The sequence below is a fragment of the Giraffa tippelskirchi genome, chromosome 2, assembly GCF_054371585.1.
Source record: "Giraffa tippelskirchi isolate mGirTip1 chromosome 2, T2T-mGirTip1v1.2.pri, whole genome shotgun sequence".
NCBI lineage: Eukaryota > Metazoa > Chordata > Mammalia > Artiodactyla > Giraffidae > Giraffa > Giraffa tippelskirchi.
In genome coordinates, this window is record NC_137276.1 from 99,429,568 (window position 1) to 99,454,762 (window position 25,195).

Consider the following 25,195-nt stretch of genomic DNA (forward strand, 5'->3'; position numbering starts at 1 on the left):
CTGGTTAATGAAGATGTTATTTCTCTCTTGCATTTTGGTTGCTAATTTCTGACAAGTGTGTTTTTCAGTTATGGCTGGTTGTATGCCTCTTGGTTCATCCCTCTTTTGTATACTTTATGAAATATTCAGTTCTTCTTGATAGGATGAGGTTTGATTCTCCCCTGGCTGTGATTAATTGTGTTCGCATTTTGGGACCTAATTTATGTTTATACGATTCCTCTAGTGTTTCCATTTTCTTTTCTAATTATCCATTTTCCTCCATCTTTTTCCCTGAAATTAGTACTGAATTAGCTTGCCTCTGATTACAGTCTTGGACGCATCCCAAAGAATATTGTTGGACAGCTCCCCATTATCATTTCATTCCATGAATTCTTTGTTTTGTTTTTGCAATAAAGCTTTATTAACTCTCCGTGAACCCTCCTTTTCATTTGCTCAGTCATTTCTGATGGGAAGTCACACCAGGCTGTGGCCGGGTGTTAAGGCAGTCACTCCCACATTCTCTGCTGCTGTCTGCCAAGTCAAGCTCTTTTTAAAAAGTCAGAATTCTAGGGATTAAAAATAAGATCTGTGCCTGCGTTGAGGGGCCAATTTCAATTATTTATTTATTTACTATTCTGGTGTGGACATCTGTTGCGGTAGCTCTGCTGATGGACAAGAACCCATCACTATCCTTTGCCAGGTCTCTTGGCCTGTATGTCTTTCCTGGTTTTTAAATCTCTTCTGACTTGGCTCTATATATGACTAGCGCTCAGTCTCTGCCAGTAGGTCTCTCCAGTGGCCCCATTAGTCTGAGGCAGGTGGGGCCTCAGGTGAAGCTGCTCTGGAATGAGGTACCTCTCATCCTCATCCACCAAGACACCTTTATCTCAAGTCAGCCTATTTACAGACTAGGGTCTATAATTTGGAGAAGGCAATGGCGACCCACTCCAGTACTCTTGCCTGGAAAATCCCATGGATGGAGGAGCCTGGTAGGCTGCAGTCTGTGGGGTTGCTAAGAGTCGGACACGACTGAGCGACTTCACTTTGACTTTTCACTTTCCTGCATTGGAGAAGGAAATGGCAACCCACTCCAGTTTTCTTGCCTGGAGAATCCCAGGGACAGGGGAGCCTGGTGGGCTGCTGTCTATGGGATCGCACAGAGTCGGACACGACTGAAGCGACTTAGCAGCAGCAGCAGTCTGTAATTTGCTTCTTGGTAGGCTCTCTTTTCTGACAATTCATCGCCCCATCTGCCTGCACACCTCTACATGCCCCTCCCACCACATGCAAACTATATACAACATTCTACACACCCAATATGCCCATGTACCTGTGAAACACATGCTCACTGCCTCTTCCCATGAACCTGTGGGGCCTCTGCCTCCCTGGGAGATTCTATTTTCTGCATTAGGGATGTTGGCACAAGGGCTCTGGGTGACTGTTAACAAAAGACCCTCCTACAGCCAGCAAAGGCTCGGCTACCCTCAAACTGTTTTGACCAGGGTCCCTCTGCAACCCTTGACCTGCCAAACTGAGTGCAGAAATGGTGCTGTTCCAGTGATGAACAACTCTACACCCCTTAACTGCACCCTAAGTCCAGAATCCTTGGCCATGGAATTCTCACACCACCCCTTCCTCTCACAGATAAAGCAATAACATCTCTTCTTTCTTGAAAGCAGGACCCAGAAGCCCAATTCCAACCTGCCTAACCTTCCTATGAGGACACCGCAGGGATTCTCCACAGCACTGTGAGCCTCACTGCTCGATCCTGCAGCCCAGATGGTCATTGCTGCAGTCTCGGCCTGCGAGTGCCAGCTGGTGCTCCGAGGGCCCAAGAAGATGAATCTTGGCTGAGCAGCAATATGAATCTTGCTGTCTTGCCTTGTGGGCCCTGGAGATGGGCCCTCAATGTTGTGTCCTCTGAAGTGATGGAGACCTCGCTGTGTGGAGGGCAACTGTAGCCTCCAGGAAGAACCTCTGGTGAGGTGGACGGCATGCTGCCTCCCTGAGCGGCCCTGCCGGGAAGCTTTCAGACCAGTGGTGAGAGGAATGGACAAAGAAGAAAGCAGAACCAGCTGCACCTGGCCAGCGCCGCTGCTGAGCGGACAAATCAGCCCTGCTGGCCTTTTCACCAAAGCCCCTCTGTAGGCCTAAGAGACTGTTCATGATGCTAAAATGTCACTGAGGTGTCCTGAAGAAACATGCTACCACAGAAGGCTGGAGCAAAGCAGTCGGGTCTGTCCGCACACTCCCCTCCCTGCCCCCCAACTTCCCCCAGTCAGTCCTTCAGCGGCTGGAGGGCAGCAACATCCTTGTCACCTCTGCTTCTGTGTTTACTGTCTGGCCAGCTGCAAAGGGGCCAGTTCAGGCCAAAGCAAAATGTTTCCTCCCACAAGGCCTCTTCCAGCCCTGGAGCAAAACGCACAGTTGCAAAAAGCTGAAAATAAAGCATGGAGCACAGTGTCTGGGAAGGCCTAGTGTTTGCGGTGGATGTAAAGGGACAGGATCCCAGGATGCTCAGAGATGTCCTTTGGGGTATGCAGACCTTTTCCATCCTCATTTATATCACTTCCCTACCAACTGGATCCTCTGTGTGTGTGTGTTAAGTCACTTCAGTTGTGTCTGACTCTTTGTGATCCTATGGACTGTAGCCCACCAGGCTCCTCTGTCCATGGGATTCTCCGGGCAAGAATACTAGAATGAGTTTCCATGCCCTCCTCAAGGAGATCCTCCCAACCCAGGGATCAAACCCAGGTCTCATGTATCCTGCATTGGCAAGTGGTTTCTTTACCACCAGCGCCATCTGGGAGGCCTCAAATGGATCCTACCAATACCCATTTTGGATTGGATTTTGCCTGTTACTATGGTATCAATCTAGATTTGGATATAAATCATTCTACAACAATTCTGCAGACCTGTCTTTTCTCTTCCACAATTTTGTCCAAACTAGGCTCCCTTCCCCTAAAGCTCAGGAAATGGGACCAATCTCCCCATACTGAATCTTCATCCTTTATATTTCTTGATGGAATCATTGTTTGGTAAATGCTTTTGGCTTGGCACTGGGATCAGGTGTTGGTTTTCTAGGCTGAGGAGTGATCTAATGATACCAGTTTCCCAGAAAGTCTTAAAACCTGGGCTCTGCTTTCTGGCCAGCTCTGGGTACCTTGGATATATTACTCTATTTATGAGCCTCAGTCAAGTTTTCTGAAAAATGGGAGAGAGGATTGAAAGGAGCAGGGTTTTCTAGGTGAGGAGGAGAAGCAGGCACCATTGTGACATTAAAAGAAATTTTAGGGTAGCACCAGACATCACACTAAATCATACCGAATGACTTAGAAAGAAATGCAGCCCTTTCTAACTTCCTTTCCATCCTTTTGATTACCTTATAGAAGAAAGTCTTAGTTTGAGTCTGGCATTTCAATAACACCTCTTGAAACCTTGATACTCAAAAACAAGAAAACCAGCTTTAGATTTTAGCTAAAGCTTAATATTTTTTTTCATTCGATTCATTTTAACAGTTGCCTTCCATTGACTGCATATTTTCCATGTACTAGATTGATCTAAACTTTCTTTTACAAATGAGTGCACTCAGGCTTTTAAAAGGTGAATCAACAATGATACAATAGTGAACCAACAACAGCAAACTCCTGGCAAAAATTCATCATGGTGGTTGCTGTGTGAACGACAGAAATGAAGGAGATGCAGGGCTCTGTGGCCCTCTGCATCTGGACTCCTGGCTGGGAAACCCGATCATGACCATAATCATAGCTATCACGGGGGATAAGATCCTCCTTTTCCAGCAGCTCTTTGGAAACCAGAGAAAGTCACAGCAGGGAGAGAGCCCTCTCTCCAGCGCTCACCCCCCAGCCCCCAGCCCCCAGCGGACTCACCTGGTGAATGGCAAGCAGATCGCCCCCTGATGGCCAGGGATGACAATGCCAACTCCGGGGGTAGTTAACCTCCACCGACACAGTGGTTTTTAATTCCTAAGGTTTCCAGTCTCTCTTTGTTCTTTAATAACTTTACTACCAGCTACCAACTATCCCTACCCCACTATCTGGCTGATTCTTCATTAAGAGAAGAGCAAATTTAAATTTGGAAGAAGGAAAATGAATTATTCAGAACAGCTAATTTCACCTGGGCCGTTGTCTTAAGAAATTGCTTGAAGGGCAACCTGAAAATTGTTCTTAATTCATGATATACAAATATCCCTCAGAAAGATCAATGGAGACAGAAGGTTCTCCTGGAAGCCCCAGCCTTCCCAAGGCCACCCTCAGCCGGAGGGTGAGCAGCTGACACACCCAGTGCTGCCCTCACCTGCGCTGGGAGGACCACTGCTCACCTCCACACAAGGGCAGTGCGGGGAGGGGCTGGCCTCCCCTCGGCTGCCACCCTACCTCCTGACTCAACTGCACCCTGGCAGCACCGAGGGCTGAGGCATGGGTGAGAGGGCACTCCTACTGCTGAAAGCAGGGAGAAAGGCCTAGAGCGGTGGGTCCGGCCTGAACCCCTGCCTGGTTGGGTGGCACTGTCAGGCTGGGCACAGCCTCCCCAGGTGAGGGGGAGGCTGCAGGCCCCCCTATAATAGAGCCACACCTCCTCTCCCACACAGGAAAGCACATGTGAGTGAGGGGAAAGTTGTAATAGGGAATAATCTTGAATCCCAACAATTTGTTAAAGAAGCAAATAAATTATTCACAAACTTGGATTTTTTTTTTTTTTTTTTTGTCATCAATTACAATTTTCTTACGGTCTCTCCTGACTGATGGAGACCTCGTTTCTGCAGTTGGTGCCTTTGGGAAGATAGTGTCCTGGGTGTGCTCAGGGAACCATCAAAGTAGCTAGTGGAACGTGGGAGCCCTGAGGGACAGAGGAGGATAAGAAGAGGTGTTCAACAAGGAAGGAACAGAGTTTCAGGGCCAGCCCTGCTCCTGGGGGCTGAGGTGCTGGCAGCTGCATGGATTCCTCCCCAATATGGAAAGGACCAGCTCCTGTGACACTGTACCACTCATCCCCATCCTTGCGGGGCAGCATCCCCATTGGAATCTAAGGTTCTCTAGGTATCCTGTCTATGACAGGACATCTCAGCCCACGATGGAGCGGCCCCAGTGATGGATCTTATCAGACCACAAGACCCGCGGGATCTGGACTGCTATACTTGGCAAGGGTCCACATCTACTACCATTAGCGTTGCCCAGAACCATGACCCCAGTTCTGCCAACTGACTCCAGACTTCTTAGTGGGGCTCTGTTTGTGCGTGAACTGAGGTTGTAGGTCAGTGGGCTCACAGGTACCGAGCCCTTATGGGGTGTAGGGCTGGGGTCAGGCAGCGAGGAGTCAGTTCTGAGGGCAACACCCACCTGTCCTCAGGCAGCTCACAGTGTAGTGGGAGAGACAGGTGCATGAGCAAAAATTCCTCCCCTTGTATAGAGAGCAGCAAGGCACTTGGGCAGCACACAACCCCCAAGGTAGCAGGTACAGTCAGGGAGTGTGCTGGAACCTTCTGGGCCTGCCACCCAGCGTTTACATACTTTTCTTTTGTAAGAGCACCCAATTCTGCTCCAATAAACCAGTCCCTCCCACTCTCAGTCCAGGAGAGTCAGAGACTCCCTGTCCTGCCCCGACCATCCGCCCCATCCTAGCCCCTCACCCCCAGCCACAACGGAGGGTCAGTCACATAAGTCAAAGCAGCCGACAAAGCCCCTGCCTAAGGCCTTGTGTGGCACCACTATGGAGATGCATCGCTGTCTGCATTTTAAGCCTGAACTGGTGACTGGCCATCTTTGCCACCACTTTGGGGGCCTAAGAATGAAACTTCCAGGGAAGACAAGAGAGCCAGGAGATGGGAGAGATCAGGTCCTGGTGCTGTCTGCGCACCTGCACAAAGCTCTTCAGTTTCGTGAATCAATACACTTCCTTTTCCTTGAAGCTATTGTGAGTGGCATTTTTATCTCTTGCAAGCTTCCAAAGGCTGGGTCGTGAAGGCTGGGCAGGAAACTGGCAAATGAAGAGGAAGGGAGGAATAAGAAAGGGCAGGGACCCCAGCACCAGCCTGGGTGTGTCTGAGAACTGCACCTGCTGGGAGTTTCACCTGGAGCTTGGGGAGGCAGGGGGGTGAGGAGGATGGGCAGGAGAAGTGGGAAGGGGTCAGCACCAGAAGACTTGGGAGCCAGGATCCTTTCCATCAGGGGCAGAGGAGCCCCAGACCGTGAGCCCGGGGACAGGACTGTGCCCCATCCTTCTCCCACCTAGCTCCTTGCCTTGTACAGAACTCAGCCTACATATCTTATGTGAGTTATGACCTGAAAGGTTTGGAGCAGAAAGACTGACAAGACCACAGGAGCAGTTTCCCAATGCTCCCTCCAGAGGCTGTGTGGAGGAGGGCACAGAGGAGGCCAGGCCTGGTGCTGGGACACTAGTTAGAGGGTGGAGGCAATGGTCTGCTTTGCAGCAGAAAATGACAAAGACTCAAAAGAAGCCCTGTGGTCACTTGCCTGACCTGTTCCATTTGGAAGTCTTTTAAAAAATTTGCATTAAAGACTTGAACAAAAATAAGTACTTGAGAAGTGGAATAAAAATAAGTAAACATAATAATCTTTTCACTTAGGTGTAGCGATCTATGGTGTTTCAAGCCCTCTCAGCAACATGAGCTCATCACCATGTTGAGAGGTAGTTATTATCCACATCTTAAAAGATGTGGAAATGAGAGCGCAAAGGTGCTGAGGAACTTCCTGTGACCATGGCAGCATCCGCACAGGAGCTCAGGGATGAATAGGTCTGCCAGGCCATGTGCCCAGGCCTCCTAGGGTACCATAAAGGCCACTAGTCCCCCTACTCCCTGGAGCACTGCACGTGAGACCCAGGCCAAGAACTCTCCACACTGCCCACATGTGCCCTCCCCGCTGCCAGTAGCGCCTCCATCTGCCCACAATCTCCCTCCCAGCTGGCCTTCTGCTCCCCTCTGCCTGCCAACACAAGCCATAGTGAGGGACCAGGTGGGCAGGTCAGCTGTTCCTGGCTGATTCAAATGGAAAAGGATCAGAACAAGGCCCAGCATCTCCCCAGGAGCCAGGAGAGCCACCTGCTGGAGGATGAACTGGACTGCCCCCTTCCTCCCTTGGTGTCACTGTGCAGGGTCTCCACCCCGAAGACTGCCCAGGTGCCACAAGCCCCGTGGCAGGCTGATCCCTTGGGAGATGAGTTCCTAAGGTCACCAGGAGCCAAACTCTGGGCAAGACCCCAGAAGGGATGCAAAAGCCTGGCCCACTGGCCTCCCAGGTCAGACAGGAAGGGGAAGGAAGTGAACTGATTCCCTCAGACAGGGGCCCACCCCAAGTTCTCAGGAAGGTGCAGTGATGCAGGCTCAGATGCTACAGAGCAGAGAAGGGGCTCCAGTGATGGCAGGGTTGGGGCCCTTGCTCCACAAATTCTATAAAGAACACGTGCATGTATGTTTGTGCTAAGTCACTTCAGTCGTGTCTGACTCTTTGTGAACCCATGGACTGTAGCCCGCCAGGCTCCTCCATCCATGAGATTCTCTAGGCAAGAATATTGGAGTGATTTGCCATGCCCTCCTCCATAATTAACACAGGTACAGGTAAACGTATAGGTAAACCCTATAATGAACGCAGCCCCCACACTGGGGGGCCTCCTGAAAACTCTCCAGCAAGAAAGAAAGAAGAGGAATGTGTCTCCTCATTAGGAGTCATTTCTGCCTGTGCTTTTCAGATGGGGAGTGGACAATCACCACACGCCCACCACATATTCAACCCAGAGACCCTGCCAGGTCATCTTGGCCAGTCTGCTGCCATCAGAGGTCAACCCCCATAATTCTAGGCTGCCCACAGTCTTTCTGGGGAGGTGGGGGCAGGGAACGGTGCATAATGTTTATAAAATCTGTTGTTAAAGTATAAAAAGTGAAGATTTCACACAAAAATCCCTGGACTGCATTAAGGAACATGTGACGACCTGGCCGTGCCTGCTCCTTTTGGAGGCAAGGGCAGGGCTGAGGCCATCAGCCTGAGCCCACAGGCTGCATGCCCGTCTGCCAGCATTGTCTGCCAAAGCCTGCTGAGTTCAAGTTTCCACCCAGAAACAGCCCGCGGAAGCTGCCAGATTTCTGCTCCTATCAAAGTTTCTCTAGAGAGGAGGGCTCCCCAGCCTCCTCACTCAGCCTCTCCTGGAGACCTCTCAGCTGAGTGACAGACCCCAGTCCATAGGCTTCCCAGTAAAGACTACTCTGCCAAAACTGGAGCCTGAGGTTGAGTGAGATCGCCTTCTTGTTCTTGTTTATTTCTGTTCTTCAGTCCACAATGGAAGCCCTTCCATTGCCCATAAACTCACCTCGACCGTCCCTCCTCAGGGGTTCGAGGGACACAGTCTGCCACCACCTGCTGGCCCAGACGCATGAAGGGGTCATCATTTAATGGCCATTCGGTGCCAGTCTGGTTTCTCCAGAAGAGCAGAAGGTGGGGTAGGGCGGCTCTGAACAGAATCTTCTGAACTGACAGCCACAGTTCCCACTGCCATTTCTCGATAAACATATACACTCCTATGGCTGACATGCAGACTAGAGGAAAAACAATTACCGTGGCTGACTATTAGAATACAGATAAATTCATTATGAATCTCAAAGCCATCTGGGTGGCTCAGATGTAGCAAATACACACCAGAAAAACTTTCTCTGATGTGGGATAAGGGTGGCCTGAGTAAAGGCCAAATCCTTGCTCACACTCAGAGCAGCAGGATGTCCAGGTCACACGGAGCATGATGGAACCAGGAGAGAGGAGAAACCCCTGCCTGGCCCGCTCACTCTGGGGCCTGCTCTCATCTCTCTCCCTCTCCTGGGCCTCTCTCTATCTCCCCTCTCTCCATGAGGGCATGAGGTGGCTTGTGTTCTCCCCATCTTTGTCACAGCACGGGTAGTTAAGTTGGCAGGATTCTAGTTTAATGGTTCAGGGTAAACTGAGACAGAAAATCCCAGGTGATTTTTCAAATATCCAGAAATGGCACTGTGAATTACGGCTGAAACATGAACCACGTCACATCTGGGAAGCATTCCTGCATCCATCCCCAACAGCCAAGGTCCCCAGGGTCTCGGGTTGATCATTTGGTCATCCATCCCCTTAGTTAGCCTCTGCAGCACTCTCTGGATGCCAGGTTCTGTGCTGGTCAAGGGACATAGAAAATAGCACAGTCCCTGTCTAAAGGGAACGCAGTCTGTGGCAGAGGCCCATGGAATGGTCTCATATGGTGCTCTGATGCCAGGGTAGAGGAAAGCTGTGTGGCATTCACCGTCATCCTAATTTATGGGAAGTCACTGAAGAAGCTTAAGCAGGAAATTACATGATCACTCAGGTAATTGAGTAAATTAGCTGTCAAGAAAAAACCGCTCTGCCCACGATATTGTTCGCTGGATTGTAATACAACTGGCAGGCCCCGTTCTAGCTCCCCTTTATTTATTGGAAATCTGTGGTGTGTAATGTGATAAGTTGGTCATAAAAATGTCTAATCACTACGTGTGAAATAGCCATGTCTTTCAGCTTTGCATGAAAATGGCAAATTCGGCTTAATGTTCCTGGACTCTTTTACAATCTGATTAATTGCTGTTGTTGTTTGTTGCTGTTTAGTTGCTAAGTTGTGTCCAACTCTTCGGTGACCCCATGTACTGTAGCCCACCAGGCTCCTCTGTCCATGGGATTTCCCAGGCAAGAATAATGGAGTGGGTTGCCATTTCCTCCTCCAGGGGATGTTCCCGAACCAGGGATCAAACCCATGTGTGCTGCATTGGCAGGTAGATTTTTTTTTACCACCGAGATGCCTGGGAAGTACCTGATTAATTACATATGATCCAAATTATAAGGAATAGAAGAGGCGATGGGAGAGAGAACTAAGTCTATGAGCACAGGCCGTTTCCCTTGAGTGGGAATTCTTTTCCAATGTGCTTATAAAGGCCCAGGCAAACCACATCAAGGCTCCTCTGTGAGGGGTCCTACAGACCCCTCAGTGGGGGAGTCATCAGTTCCCTCCTAGACAGAGTTGTTACCCCGAATCTAGCCATTCTTTGTCAATTTGTTGTAAGAAGTTTTCTCTATGCTAAGGGATCACGTGAGGCCCAGAACAAACAGAACGTCCCCAGGGGGAAACAGAGCAGTGGGAGAGGACCAGAAAGTCAAAGATTTTATAGCAGATGGAGCCCCTGCCTCATGGGCATGAGAGCAGATGCAGGTATCAGAGGTGATTCAAGAGCAATCTGGCATCCCCGTGTCACCCCATGGTGACACCGCATCTGGGGCTTGCTGTCAAATAGCTCCACCCACATGGCTTCACTCTGGTCTGGACTTTCTGCTGACACTACCCTTGGTTGCATTAATAGCTTGATACCATAAACTATATTAAGTCCCTTTAGCAGGCTGATCACCAGCCATCAGAGGCCACACCAGTATGGTCCCTGTGGTTATAATCCAGAGATTTAGAGCAGCCACTATGCATTCCACTCCCCCTCCCCACATACACACACACTCACACTTGCTCCCTACCTGCAGCTTCTAGGATGATGAAGATGGTATTGCAAAGACTCCAGGAGTGACCGTTAAGTCCACTAAGGAACATCTTCCCAGGAGATATCTCAAACTTTCTCTTTTGGGAGCAGCACCCAAGCAGGTTTGTCTTGGTATTAGAGAAGACTGTTGGAATAGACAAAACTGGATTTGAACTTCATCTCTGCCCCTTACAAGCTTGGATGACTTTAGGCAAGCTATGACTTCTTTGAACTGCATCTTCCTTAAAATCTGAACAAAGGAAACCTACTTTGCTAGGTTATTACTAAAATCAGAAAAACATCTGTTCATGGATGCAATCAATAAGTACTACCTGAGAGCCTACAATGTCCCAGGCACTGTAGTAGGCCCTGTTGAGAGCAGAACCTGCACTTAATGGTTCCTGCTCCAGTGCACGTAGACTCCAGCGCATGCAGACTGTACCTCAGGAAACAAAGGAGTAAGATAATTTCAGGTAATTACAAGTGCTGCATATACAATGAAGCAGGATGCTATGATAAGGTGGGTTATCATTAATATTTAAACTAAGGTGAGCTGGGAAGGCCTCTCTGGAACCTGCCGATGAGAAAGAGCCAGTCTAGGAATCCCTGAGGGAAAGGGAACAGCAACTGCAAAGACCCCGAGATGGAAACAAGCAAGCTCTGTTCAAGGGCCAGAGAGATCAGTGCAGCCTGAAGAATACTGCAGAGTAAGAGGTGGCAGGGTTGCAGCTTCCCAGGGGTGCTGGTGATAAAGAACCTGCCTACCAATTCAGGAGACATAAGAGATATGGGTTCGATCCCTGGGTCAGAAAGATCCCCTGGAGGAGGGCATGGCAATCCACTCCAGTATTCTGGCCTGGAGAATCCCATGGACAGAGGAGCCTGGTGGCTACAGTCCAGAGGGTCGCCAAGGGTCAGATGTGACTGAGCATGCATGCATGCAAGAGGGTTGCAGAGGTAGGCAAGGGTCAAAGCATGTGGGGACCTAAAGGCCATGGCACTGAGTTGGGGTCTTATTTTACATGTGACTGGAAGACAGCGGGATGTTTGAGGTGGAGATGGGAATCACCTGACTCAGACTTAGAAGGGCAGGGAGGGAGGACCCTGGAGGCAAAAGATGCTGGGGGCTAGGACCAGGTAGAGAGAAACAGACAGATTTGGGAGGTACTTTGGAAGGAGAGCCAGCAGGGTGTTTGAGTGACTGGAAGAGGGCCACAAGGGAAAGAAGGGATTGAAGGGGACCCCTGCTTTGGGACTGTGACAGATCAGAGTGCCATTCACTGGGGGGTAAAGGCTGACAGAGGGGCAGTTCCATTTTGGACTGGCTGTGGCTGAGGTGGCTGAGACAGCCCAGCAGAAAGGGCAGGAACAGAGGAGAATCATGTGTTTGCAATGAGTAGAGAAACTGGGCTGGAAGTAAATTTGGGGGTCATCAGCATCTTGGTCAGAGAAGGCAATGGCACCCCACTCCAGTACTCTTGCCTGGGAAATCCCATGGACGGAGGAGCCTGGTAGGCTATAGTCCATGGGGTCGCTAAGAGTCGGACACGACTGAGCGACTTCACTTTCACTTTTCCCTTTCATGCACTGGAGAAGGAAATGGCAATCCACTCCAGTATTCTTGCCTGGAGAATCCCAGGGACGGCGGAGCCTGATGTGCTGCCGTCTATGGGGTCGCACAGAGTCGGACACGACTGAAGCGACTTAGCAGCAGCAGCAGCAGCATCTTGGTGGTATTTCAAGTCCCAGGCTTGGCTGAGCTCACCTAGGGAGCCCTGCGTGCAATAAAGGCAATAACAATAATGATCATAAATAATGAATACAGCAAGGTGGCAGACCCCAAAGCCCACATCTATTGATACTTGATTTTTCACTGAAACTGCATCTACTTTGAACAAAAGACTCAGAACTGCAGAGCTCTGTACTCTGCCCCTCACCCCAGTACCAGGGTGTGAGGACCTCACCTACTGAATTCCTCACCCCTCAGCCCAGCCAATCCCTCACCCAGAGAATTGGCCAAAGTGACTCATTTGTTGCTCAGATTATGAAAGGGACCTACCTGCCTAGACCCAGGGGCATGCACGCAGTAACAGCCAGAAAGCGGCAGCATTATAAATAAGTGATGGGCTCCTTGTTAGGCCCCAAGCTGTAATCATTACCCAGCTCCATTCATTCCCTGAGTTGCAGCTGGTTTAAAAGGTCGTTATCTGAAATGGTTTTAGTAACCAGGTATTTCCAAGGCCTCCCTCTGGCCCATGTTTTTTCTAATCTCTGCTACATTATTAAACTGAGGCCCTCCTCACCATGTGGAACCCATGGTAAAGGGTCACAGGCCACCCATCCCAGGGCAACCGTGGGTCTGAGCTGTAAGAGAGGCAGCGACCTGCCTGGTATATGGACTGCAGACAGCTGTGAGGGGGAGGTAGGGAAGAGGGAGCTTTGGGGGCCCTGCTCAGCCCCTCTTGTATCATAATAAACACAGCAAGTTAACTTCCGTGAAATCAGTTTCCACAGTGGAAAACGGGGAGACCCAGCTAAGAGGGAGCTGAGACTTACTAAGTACTTACTCTGTACTGGGAATTTAGTGATTCTCAACTCATTCAGTCCTCACAAGAGTCTGTGAGGCCCATTTCCGTGTCCTCATCTTATTGATAAGGCTCCTGAGACAGGCTCTGTGTATGGCTGGGGTTTTCTGGGGCACAAAACAGCTGATGTCAGGCTGTATGGGGCAGCATTAAATGCTGCCAATCTCTGCCAAGATCTGTAATCCAGTGGGACTCAACATTTTTGTCACTACCTGGGTCCCTGTGCCAAGGGGTCAGTGCCTTTCTGGGCAGGCAGCCTCTTCTGAATACTCCTCAAGTGACCCAAGGGACCACTTCTGATTGTGAGCCAAGCTACTGCCTGCCTTGCTCTGCCACTTGGGACCACCCTGAGGGAATGCACTCAAAGTGGGCAGGATGCTCTCCGAATACCCCTAACCTTACCCCTGCCAATTCTGCCCTGGGTATCTTCCTTGCTCAGATCAGATGCCCACAGACTCTGGACATCAGGTCTGCAAGTGACTAAAGTCACTGTGTCTCTCTCTGGACTGTTGGATCTTCTTAAGCAGGCCAGAGCTGCCCTCCTCTCTCACCCATTCTGTATGGCCTAGCTTACTCTCTCAACATCCTCTGCAACTGGCCCCAACATGCCAGTGATCCAGGAGCAAACCTGGGCAGTGGAAACTCTCCTTAATGACCTTATCTGATCTGCCTGCCTTACCTACTTTTTCTATTCGCTCTGTCAAATGCATGGACCTGATGTCCACAGTACTGTGACAGCTCAAGGAGACTCGTGAACTTGTGCCTACAAGGTATTGTCCCCATACCTGTTTTCCAGTTGTATGTGTGATTACAAATGTTTAATTTAATCAAATATTAATAGACCTATGACGTATAAAAGAATCCACCTGCCCATGCAGGAGATGCAGGTTCGATCCCTGGATTGGGAAGATCTCCTGGAGAAGGGAATGGCAACCCACTGCAGTATTCTCGCCTGGAGAATTCCATGGGCAGAGGAACCTGGCAGGTTACAGTCCATGGGGTCGCAAAGAGTTGGACATGACCGAGCAGCTGGGCATGAGCACAATGAAGTATAACTGTGAAGAAGACGAGCTGTTGCCTCTATAGCACTAAGTTGAATGCTTTAGGTAAGACACAACAAGCTGCTAAGAAAAAAAAAGTTCACTTTTTGGACAGGGTAAAACAAAGCTAAAAGATCAGAAACAAAATTTGCAGTCAACATGCTTTAGGCTCTTAAAGACCTTATTCCATTACAAGCAGCTGGACAGTGGACGTTTTAGACGATGTGTCTTAGATGGTCAGAGTGGAATGGTCTCTGAGCACTCAGCCAACTTCAGTGAGTCGTTCAAGGTCAGGACAGGCTTAACTGGCCCAGGTCCATCCAAGGGCTCTTCCTAGAAATGCAGGAACACTCTTGCTATTACTCCCCACTGAGTTCATCCTGGAAAGCTACAGTCCCAGCAGCTGCCTGCAGCCATCTTGGTGAGTTTGTTCCGAGAGTCTGTGAGAATAGTATCAGACCAGTGGAAGTGGCTAATGTGGGGAGAGAGAAGCCAGGTCCATGGTACTGACTGACCTTCCTGGTCCACTGAGAAAGTCAATAAACTTACCGTTCACTTAAGCCAGGTTGGGCTGGACTCTCAGTCACCTGCCTAGCTTTTTCTCTTTGACAACACCCATCTAGTTCTGCTTTCCAGACCTCCCCTTCCCCTTCTTCTCCATCATTAAACCTCTATATCACCCTGTGAAGTACCAATGTGAGGAAACCCAGGCACGTGGGTGTTAAGTGACTCCCTCAAGGCTATGCAACTTGTAAGAGGCAAGACCTGAACCCACCTAATCATCCCTCCAATGAGAGTTCCTTAAAGCCTGGAGGCCTGTGGCCTCCGTTGCACCAAGTGGCCGCCCAGTGGCACATGACGGCTGAGGGCACAGCGGGAGAGCAGACCTGTCTGTAGATTCATTATTCTCCCATCAGGAGGTCTAACACAAATGTCTGTTATTGAACAAGCCATAGGTATATCACACCCAATGTTTAGCAGTCCATTTTCCTTACCTACCTGGTAAACAACTTAAAGCCAGGGACATATCTTATTCCCCAGAACCTGACATACAGTATGTGCTCAATAAATGTCTAGTGAACTAAACTGTGCAAGTCAGGCCCATCCTGGGTATTTCACTTTCCAAGTCCTGCACCGTACCTTCTCTTTCAAGGACCAAGTCTCCGTGGACTCTGCCTGGTGTGTCTGGAGATAAAACCACCCCTGCCCTGGGCACCAGCACTGTGCTCTCCCCATGTCCTCTACATCCATTTGCCTTCCTGGCACAACACAGAATCTCTGCATTCCTCGTGACCTTCATCACACATTACAGCTGCAACACTCAGGAGGCATTTTACTTTCACCAAAATACTCTGCCCATAAGGAGGGTGACACCACTCAGCGGGCATGGCTGCCTTTGCACATGGCCTGAGGGTCCAAACAGCTGAGTTTCACATGCGGGTGATTAACTGATGAAAAATGGTAAGAGTCTCCACTCAGTTGTGCTTTTTAAGTTAAAATAGAAGTCTTTGTTAAAACAGCCAAGCCGGAGATCCTAATAGCATTAATCATGTCCACATTTAAAAATCTGATACATAATTTAAGAATAAGAGGCAAAGAAAGATAAGCACTTAAGTACAATTTAGTATCTTTTCATTAAACCTTAACTCATCAATCAATGACTCATCTAACCCTAGTCTTCTCCCCTGGCTAAAGCAGAATCCCTCCTTCAAATCTCCCTGAATTTCACATTTAGAGACAAAGTCTTTACTTACTGTCCTCCAGGTACACCCTTTGCTGGTTCCAATTCTCCCCCAATGCCCCCAGCTTCGTTTCCACTGCAGGCTGAAGGGACTACTGGGGGCAGAGCCCATAGGAAGGGGCCTCCAGCACATGATTCCCATAGTATTTCCCTCAGAAGCCCTGGGGGACCAACCTCCTTTCCATTCAATCCCCATCACTCTTAGCCCAGAACCCAATGAGAAGCAACACAATACAGTGCTCCCAATGGAGCAGTCCCCTTTGGTCACCTACTTCCTCTGTATTACCTGTTACATGATTTCATTCATCCCTTCATGTGAGTGAGTCACCACCTTTGGCTTCTACGAAGTTTAGCTCAAAATCTTGAGAGAATAGCATTGAAACATGTATATTATCATATGTGAAACAGATCGCCAGTCCAGGTTCAGTGCATGAGACAGGATGCTCAGGGCTGGTGCACTGGGATGACCCAGAGGGATGAGATCGGGAGGGAGGTGGGAGGGGGGTTCAGGATGGGGAACACATGTACACCCATGGCAGACTCATGTCAATGTACGGCAAAACCAATACAATATTGTAAACTAATTAGCCTCCAATTAAAATAAAGAAATTTAAAAAAATCTTGAACTGAGTCTCAAGCCTGAGATTAACTACCAGGGAATAAGGGCGAAGGGAGATGGGACTCTCCATCACCATCACCAAGTCAAATCTGAAAGCCCAATCTTAAAGTAATTAAGTATCTTTCCCCCTCAAGACTCCCCTCCATCACTTTCCACCACCAGGCTTGAAGCAGTCATGTTTTGTCTGTCTTCTTACCTCTGATATTGAGTCAGTTTCTGAGGCCTATCACTTCCTCTTTCCCGAGACAGATAACACCACTCACCTGCCTGCTCCTCCTAGCTCATGCCCTCGGGCTGCTCATTGGAGTTTTTGCAGCAGCTTCCTACCTGGCCCTGCCCAGCTCCTGCTCACTCTATCTGGTACTTCCTGGTTAATTTCACAGAGCCCCACTGGGGTCCCACTATTCTCTCTACCAACCACTATCCAAAGCTGTCTCTGTTATCTGAGCAGAGGAGTGGTTGGGTTAAATGTAGGCAGAAAATGAGAGGGAGCATAAGATCCTCTCCTGCCAAAATACATACATACATATATGACTTGGATAAATGTATACACATGGTGTTTTCCAAAGATCTCTGTCCAGACAGAACCAACTATAATTGGAATAAAGGTATATAAGGCTAATGAAGGAATGTGCCCCACAAAGGAGACTGGTTGCACCTAGAGAATAAAAAGAAACTTCTAAGAGATGATTAAGCCATGGCTCTGCCACCACTGCCCCCACCTGAGTCCACATTCTAGTCATACATTCTCAATGGAAAGGATCGGCCCCCACGTATCCATCAGGGCTGGTGCTCCTAACCCTAGGCTGGCCTGTGTAACTCAGATTCCTGCCTACCAAAGCCTTTTAATGCTAATTTTGTGCCGTTCTGGAGCTGCCTGAAGGAGAAGGTATACTAGTCAGAGGGCTTTTGTATCCATTTCCATTGGCAGTTCTGCTCCCAAGGTAGTGAATTCACCAGGCTGGGTCCACATATGAGTCTCTGGGAGCCTGAAGAACATCCACATGTTGATGAAAACAAATTTCCACATCTGCAGCACTAAGATGGTGGTGGTGAAGGGCCAGGTAAATGTTGCCCTATGAGGTCCTCGCTGAATGCCTTGCCAGCTGCCCAGAGATCCTTCTCGGTCCTAGAAACTTGAACTAAATCAGCATGGGCTGTGGAGGGAATAGACCAGACCCCACTTCCACCTCAATTCTACCCCCACCCCTATCCCAATAGTGGCCAGCCCCTCAAGACACCTGACCAGATGACTCTAGGGTCTGAGAAATCTTGCCAAGGCTGAAGGGATTTCAAGCTTGACCTTCAGGCTTGGCATCAGGCCCTGGGCAAGAGGAAAAATGGTCTATGCCTGTGGGCAGTGCTCCTAAGTCCTAGGCCCTCTCCAGCCCAGGCCTGAGAAGTAAGAAGTCCCACTTGGTCCCGTCTACAGCAATCAATATTCCTTGTTGCTGTTGTTCAGTAGCGAAGTCATGTCCAACTCTTTGCGACCCCATGGACTGTGCCACACCAGGCTCCTCTGTCCTCCACTATCTCCCAGAGTTTGTTCAAATTCATGTCCATTGAGTCCATGATGCTATCTAACCATATCATCTTCTGCCACACCCTTCTCCTTTTGCTTTCAATCCTTCCCAGTATCAGGGTCTTTTCCAATGAGTCACCTCTTCATATCAGGTGGCCAAAGGATTGGAGCCTCAGCTTCAGCATCAGTCCTTCCAATATTCAGAGTTGATTTCCTTTAGGACTAACTGTTTGATCTCTTTGCAGTCCAAGGCACTCTCAAGAGTCTTCTCCAGCACCACAATTTGAAAGCATCAATTATTTAGCACTCAGCTTTCCTTATGGTTCAACTCTCACATCCATACATGACTACTGGGAAAACCATACCTTTGACTATACCAACCTTTGTTAGCAAAGTGATATCTTTACTTTTTAATACACTGTCTAGGTTTGTCATAGCTTTTCCTGCAAGGAGCAAGTGTCTTAATTTCATGGCTGCAGTCACCATCTGCAGTGATTTTAGAGCCCAAGAAAATAAAGTCTGTCACTGTTTCCTCTGTGGTTTTCCCTACTTTCTTCAAGTTAAGCTTGAATTTTGCAGTAAGGGGTTGATGATCTGAGCCACAGTCAGTCCCAGGTCTTGTTTTTGCTGACTCTCCATCTTCAGCTGCAAAGAATATAATCAATCTGATTTCGGTATTGACCATTTGACAGTTCGTGGGTGATGCTTTTTTTGACACATACAATCTTATTCAAAATTTTAAATTTTGAAAGTTAAATCTCTAACCATGCCATTCACACTTGATATCTAGAAAGAGGGAAGGAAACAGAAGGGAGACAGAGGCATTCTCCAGCTGCTAGTCCACTCTGTCCCAGTCTCTACCTCCTGTCTGGGCTGGTCTTGCCTGGGTGTCAGGCATGAAGACAGGGACTAATGGCCTCTGCTTGTTCTCCACTTGGGCATGGGGCTGCCCTTGGTTCTGCCTTAACTCAGAATGAGCCCCATTAATCAATGGTATTCCTTATTCTAACAGGTCCTAGTGAGAAATCTCCTCCCACCCGTTCTTACCTTACCCTTCCTTTATGCACATTATATTGACTCATGTGAAATTGCCAATATTCAATTATTTTGACTTTTCAAAATGGTAATTTCATACTATTCAACCCAATGTAAGCAGGGATGAATATAGACTCTAATTACCCCTTTTTTACTCAAGAGGTAACATATTAAGCACACTGTTTTGCATCTTGTTGTCTGAGTTAATATATCTTGGCAATCTTTCCAACGAGGTCATTGTGAGCTTCCATTCTCTTAACACCTGCAGAGTGTTCTTCTATTGTGTGGATGTTCCATTAGTTATCCAACCAGTCCCATCATGATGCACGCTTGAGTTGTTTCCAATCTTTTGCTATTATAAACAACAGAGCAAAGAATGATCTTGAACATCATTGTGCACAAGTATATTTATATAATAAATTCCTAGAAATGGAATTTCCAGAAATTCCTAAAAGTAGAATACCACTCTATGAACATCAGGGTCAGTGGGTGTATGTATTCATAAACTAACAGATATTGCCAAAAGGCCCTTATTAAGGATATGCTAACTTACACTCACTGTCTTCCCAGGTGGCTCGATGGTAAAGAATCTGCCTGCCAATGCAGGAAATGTAAGTTTGATCCCTGGGTCGGGAAGATCTCCTGGAGAAGGAAATGGCAAACTTCTGAAGTATTCTTGCCTGAAAAACCCCATGGACAGAGGAGCATGGCGGGCCATAGTCCATGGGGTTGCAAAGGGTTGGACACAACTGAGAAAAAAAAAAAGAAAAAAACAACCTACACTCCCACAAGTGATAAACGAGCAGTCCCAGATCAGTGATCCTTAACATTTTCCTTTAAAGTGCAGGTTGTGACTCATTACTGGGTCATGAAATCAGTTTCGTGGGCTGTAGTCAGTATTTTTTAATGAAATAGAAGAGTACAGCTTATTATAGAATCAAGAAGAGTAAAACAGAAAATACCACATTGAAGTACATGTAGAATGGTAAGTACTGTTTGGGGAACTTTTGTTTCAGAGATGATATAGATAAACATAGATATAGAAATAGATACACATACTCAAACAACTAACACACTCTGTCTCTCTCTCTCTCCCTCTCACACACACACATACACATACATACATACATAATTTGTGAAACAAAGTCTATACAGGTCTTTTTAACTACAGGTCATGGTCAAAGAAATAGGAAAGTCTTAGATCTTGAATCTTTTCAGGAATCCAAAGAAAATTGTAGAAACTCTTCCCGGAAAATGAAACTATACAGAACATCTCACATCTCTGACCTCTCTGAGGCCCATGCAGGGACCTGAGGTCTGGAGGCCTGGACGATAACTGTGGGTCACTCAAGGACAGGCTGGTGGGTCCTGCACCCCTGGGCAGCCCCACGGACAGCTAGGTGTTCTGAAAGCACATGCCGCCCTGAAGAAATTAACAAACTACTGACACAGCCCCTCCGTGTGCCTCTCTTTCTCAGCCATGGGGACACTATCCTCGACCTGCTGCTTTGGTTCTTATGAAAAGAGTGGGCAAAAGTTTCAGAGAGACAGAATAACGATTTCTCTCCTTTGAGTTCACTCATTTCTTTTTCATTCTGAGCTTGTGGTTCTGGAGAGAAACAGAACCATGAGAGGAAGGGGTGGGTGGGGAGGAGGAGGAGGAGGGTAAGATGACAAATTAGGAGAGAGGCAGTCAGTGAGGGCCTGAGACAAGGTTTAGAAAAGGCCAGGGAAACAAGGAGGGTGGAGGGACTTTTCAGGACAGGAGTATGTGTGCACAGGTCTCTGAACAACCTGAGGAAAGGTGAACAAGCAAGGGCTCAAGGGAAGAAAACAGTCAGCCTGACAGCTGGGGACGGGGGCCCAGGTCATTGCTAGCCCTCTCCTGCCCCACGGATTGCCCAGCTGGGTCCAGAACCCACTGATCAGGGGATTTAAAAGAGGGGGTTAAGGAACCTCACACAGAAGCATCTAGCTGCAGGAGGACTCGGAAGAGGGCCAGATGGAGGCAAATAGACACAAAAAGGTTCAGTGCCAGGGTGCGAGGTCACAGCTGAGCCATCTTCTCTGCTGTTCTCGAGAAAACAGAGGACAGGATGCATCACTTTCCTGCATCATCTCTCCAGCGAGGCAGTCTTCATCCTGTCCCCAGCAGAGATGCTGTGACCTCCTGCAGCACTGTTCCTGAGCCCCGCTTCCTACCACCTGCCTCCCCAGTGAAAGCTGACACATGACTGGAGAAGGGCAGGCAACAGAGATACCCACTCCCATTACCTGTTTTCCCTCCCAGAGGATGCAGTCTGGACACAATAGGGTGTCAACACAGCAGGACTGCCTCTCCTGATCTCTGCCTTAAATATTGTAAAGGATGCCACACTTGTTTTACTTCCAGGATCCAAAGTGAAATAGCAAATTCCAAACGTGGATTTTCTATCCCCAGGCTCACTCCCGGAGCCTAGCAATAACAGCTACTATTCCCCGGAACCAAGGATAGTAAAAGACTGTTAAGTCTTTAAAAACCCAACACAAATATCGATTCTCCCTTTACCTAATTTCTTCCTTCTTTTGTTCCTGGTAGAGCTTGCTGCCACTTAAGAGCATTGGGCTTAAAAGATGAACACACGTGAGGTTATTGATTTCCTCCTAAGAACTTGCCTGCTCTTGAAGTGAGCTCGCATCAGGCAGGTGGGGGTCCAAGTTACGGCTCGGTGGTCCAGCCTCCGCAGGTGGGGCTTGCTGGCCAGATGCTGGAGGGGCCTTTCCACACTCACTTTGTTCCTGTCAAACTAGAATGCTTCCTTAAAAGAGTAAAATACAATTCGAAAAATTTGAGTTGATGACTGTAAAAATTAGTGGATAATAAAAAGATAAGTAGTCTCCGACACAAGAAAGAGGTGACTTAATACTGCATATTAATCTGTACCATAACTTGTACACAAGGTTACAGACGGCTGTGTACATAATTATGCAAGACAGGCCAGTGGAGGTCAACAGACCAACTTGGAGCAGCAAAAGGCGTATCTCGCTGGGCTTTGAGGATGGGGTAGCCAGGGACAGTTTAGAGGAACATCTTATTACTTCCAGAAACCTGCCAGTTAGCTTGGAGACTGGAGTGGCTGAACAGAGGGCCTCTGTACACACAGGCAGGGTGGGAGATGAGGAAGACGGGGTAGAGCGCTCAGGGGGGCACAAGGCCATGAACACCAGGTCCACCAGGCCAGGGGAGTCTGGGGTCCACCCCACCTGTTGTCCAGGGACTCCTGGACAGCAAAGCTACACACAGGGAGTGGTTCTCAGAGCCTCACTACCAAGAGGAAGGAAAACAGCACCCCCAAATTTACTGTGGCCTTGAGTCCGGGTGACTCTCTCGGGTGTGGCCTATGAAGCCCCCTGTGTGACCTACTCTGAGCCCCACAGGGACAGGCTCTACTCTGTTCCATATGCAGCCAGAGCCAGCCACGAGCGCCTCCGTCTCCAGGAAAAGGAGCAGGAGGGCCACCACCTGTGGACAGGCCGAAGGACTCAACAAGAGGGATGTCCTGTTCCCGGGACCCTAAGTCAGCCTTCCGTTTCCTGCTCCCCAAGCCAGCAACATGTCCAGCTGGCCCTCCAGCCGCCCCCTGAGCAAGGCTCGTGCTTTCAGGCCAGTGGGCCTTTCTGGTTGCTGCTTGTTGGAAGCACTTTAATTAGCGTTCTATTGTAATTGATGATATGTTTTAATTGGTGTTTTGAGTTAATTAAAGTTAATTGAAGTTTTATTCTAATTTAGGTGTCTTTTTTTTTTAAGTTCACAAGAGCTGAACAAAAGAAAGAATAAGGCCTTGTCCAAATAATAATGATAACAAATCTAAGACCAGCATCCCCAGGGGAAGAACTAAGGTTACAAGAAGTATAAGTCTTTAAGGGATCCAGGGACACAGACTGAGGATATCCACGGCGTACACACCTCTGACCTCTTTGGGCCCAACTTAAACTGTTCCCCCCTGCTGCCCTCCACCTCCAATCCTGCACCAAGTCCTCCTCCTCTCCCAGACATCAGCCCCATGCTAGATGCCCAGGCGGCTTTGCCCATGAGCCCCACCACTCTCTGCATTAGACCACACGCTCCCAGCAGGCAGGGAAGGCCCAGGGCAAGGCCATGATTCCTTGCTCTTCACAGCATCTCACCCTCACCTGGCTGCTCAGGGGAATCTGAGAACCTGAGAATTGACTCTGCAGTCAGTGAGGCCACTATGGACACTCCCTGTGGAGCAGATCCCCCACCTGGGATGCGCTGAGAGGCTTGCAAGTTCTTCTTTCTTCACTCCTCCAAAATGAATGCCCAAGTCAGACACCAGGCAGAAGCCCAGGGACTGTATTACACATGGACTATGCTTTCAGCCCAACAGTGGCTGAGCACATCTTTCCTACCTCTGGGGGGTTCGGTTTCTCCTCCTATCTCCCTCCACCCCCCATCCCTTCCCTGCCTCCTTCACACACCTTCTTTCCAGGGCTGTTTCCTTTTCTGGAAGCTGCCATGGCTTTTCTTACTCTGAAATCTCCTTACCTCTTCTAGCTGGTATTACAAATTCTCTAATTGTGGTTACTGAAACTCTCAGGTCTACATCCTAAGGCTCACTGTCTGCAATCACCTTCTTATTCCCCTCATGGGGGTTCCTCCCCACCATGCCAGGAAACAAGCTTGCCAAAGTCTGCTCTTCTATCCATGATCTTGGCCAGTCATCTTGGCCACATCCCATGCACTCCACTTGACTGCGTACTCCTTAAACGCCCTGGCCCTTGACAACTCCAGAATAACACTGCAGCTGCTGCTGCTGCTAAGTCACCTCAGTCGTGTCCGACTCTGTGCGACCCCATAGACGGCCGCCCACCAGGGTCCCCCATCCCTGGGATTCTCCAGGCAAGAACACTGGAGTGGGTTGCCATTTCCTTCTCCAATGCATGAAAGTGAAAAGTGAAAGTGAAGTCATTCAGTCGTGTCCAACTCTTAGCGACCCCATGGACTGCAGCCTACCAGGCTCCTCTGTCCATGGGATTTTCCAGGCAAGAGTACTGGAGTGGGGTGCCATTGCCTTCTCCCCAGAATGACACTACCATCCTTCTATTTCATCTGTTTCTTTTTCGTGGTCCTAGGGATTCCCTCTGCTCCTGGGACCCCAGTGAGTCCTGGAAACATTTTCTTTCCCCATCCCAGCCCCATTCCCCTCCCTTTAAACCCCACGATTTCAACACCTGCAAATCTGGTCCACCCCTCTCATGGCATTCAAGTCACCAATTCCCTCCACACCCTCTCCTGTGCATAGCCAGGGAAGTTCTTCTTGAGGAAACACAGAAAGGAAAACAAAACATGGAACACACACATGCAAACTGGGCAGTGAGCCCTTTTCACTTATTCACTTATTTCACTTAATCTGGGGATGAGCTGGGGCCCTTGGGGGTGCAATGACTGGGAGAGGATCTACAGTTTCACTTTTCAGAAAGCATTAAGTGAGCTTGCTTCTTATACTGAGGTTAATTTGAAAAGTCCATATAGTCAAAACCGCCCTTGAGAGTCCCTGAGGAAGGCACCACGCTGGACACCACCACTCCTCTCTTCTGGGAACAGATGGCCCTTTCTTTGGCTGGGTACCAGAAGCAGCAGTTGGTGTACACTTAGGTGCCAGAGAACACGAAAACCACGCATCTTTAACATCGGAGTCTTTAACGGGGGTGTGGCTTCCAGAGCAGGAGGCTTGAGGGAGGGAAGTTCATTTAGGGGTCAGCAGAGCCCTGTGCCCCCTCCGCTCATGTGTGTGGAGGTCTCCACCACTTCTCTCTTTGTTAAAGTCTTGTCACTTAAATGTGTCTATGAAGCAACTCTGCATTTTCAACAGCTATAAGTGTTAAAAAATAATCCATCCTTCAGAGTTTATCAAAGGAAAAAATAAGCAGTATTAAAAGAAGCTAAATACATGATATACTTCGCTGTACACCTGAAACTAACACATTGTAAATCAACTATACTCCAATATAAAATAAAATAAAACAAATACATGATATACTTATTCCCAGTTTCATAAAACAGGTGAATGCTTAAATACTATACAGTCTCTTGATGAACTGCTACCAAGCCATTGAAAATTGACAATTATAGA

At 48.6% G+C, this 25,195-nt stretch overlaps 1 protein-coding gene across 1 annotated transcript in view; it reads right to left on the reverse strand.

The window, feature by feature from the left end:
- Nucleotides 1-25,195, reverse strand: part of EPHB1 (EPH receptor B1) — a 456,002-nt gene that overhangs the window by 364,655 nt on the left and 66,152 nt on the right. The window lies entirely within an intron of this gene.